Raw genomic sequence first — 1,258 nt, 5'->3', positions numbered from 1 at the left:
TCTTCTCATTATGCACTATGTTACCACTCCTCAGTGTGATGGCATGACATTGCTCCCTTGGATTTTCTGTTTGACTAGGAAGTTTCCCTATAGAATTGGTACTTGATGAGCATGCTTGTTGTGCAATCTGATTTTCCAGCATCCTATTGTGTGTTTGCATTTGTTCCAGCCTTGCTTTCATCTCTCTCAACTCTTCATCACGCTTAATTTGATTAGCAAGAATTTGTTGTAATAAAGCCTCTGTGGTGGAACTTTGTTCTTGCTGTCTTGGTAAAGGTGCAGGATTTGCATTCTTTTGCTGAAAACTAGGTGGTGGTTGCCTAGGTTGTTGGTATTGATGCTCTTGTTGTTGTGATGGAAAGTTCTGAGTTGAAGCTTGATTTTGCTGATTCTACCATGAAAAACTGGGATGATTCCTCCAAGCATATGAAGGATAATCTACTCCACAACTCATTGTTCCTTCTGCATAAGTAACTTGTTGAGAACTTCCAGAACATGCTGATGAACTGACTAGCATACTTAAATCTTCCATCTTCTTAGCAAGGACATTTGTAAGTGCATCAAACTTTGCATTAATCATGTTGAATGGATCAAGCTCATACATTCCAGCAACTTGCCTTTTTTGAGTTGGAGTTGTCCCTCTTGGACTACTCCATAGATGACTGTTCTTTGCTATTTTCTCTAATAACTCATAAGCTTCATCTTCATGCTTAATGATGAATTCCCCTCTAGTTTGAGCATCAATAATTCCTCTGATTGCAGGAGTGACATTTGTGTAAAAATTCTGATTTATCATCCATTTTGGAATGGCATGATGTGGGCATAATCTCTCTAATTCTTTCCATCTCATCCATGACTCATAAAGAGTTTCATCTTCTCTTGGTCTGAAAGCTGTCATTTGATTCCTCAATTCTTGAGTTTTTCCAGGTGGAAAATATTGTGCAAGAAATGCATCAGTGAGTTGCTTCCAATTTGTGATGGAGTTGTGAGGTAAAGAATCAAGCCAATCTAATGCTCTATCTTTCAAAGAGAATGGGAATAGCTTCAATCTTGCTGCATCATCAGACACTCCAGGTTGTTTTTGCATGTCACAGATCATAGCAAACTTCTTCAGATGAGTGTGTGGATTTTCAGAAGGATGTCCTCCAAATTGAGAATTCTGAATCATTTGAAGAACTCCAAAATCCATCTTGTAGCTATTTGCATCAATTCTTGGTCTTGCTATGCTCTCTCTCAAGTCATCAAAACGTGGAAAAGC

The 1,258-nt window shown here is 38.5% G+C and overlaps 1 non-coding gene across 1 annotated transcript; it reads left to right on the top strand.

Moving 5' to 3' along the window:
* Positions 1-806: 806 nt before the first annotated feature.
* Positions 807-913, top strand: LOC131178944 (small nucleolar RNA R71). Its single transcript, XR_009147951.1, has one exon. It is a non-coding gene; the product is annotated as a small nucleolar RNA R71 (small nucleolar RNA).
* The last annotated feature ends 345 nt before the right edge of the window (positions 914-1,258 follow it).

Source organism: Hevea brasiliensis, chromosome 3 (assembly GCF_030052815.1).
Source record: "Hevea brasiliensis isolate MT/VB/25A 57/8 chromosome 3, ASM3005281v1, whole genome shotgun sequence".
Classification (NCBI taxonomy): Eukaryota; Viridiplantae; Streptophyta; class Magnoliopsida; order Malpighiales; family Euphorbiaceae; genus Hevea; species Hevea brasiliensis.
Note: the sequence above shows the minus strand (reverse complement) of the source record. Positions and strands in the feature narration are given on the sequence as shown.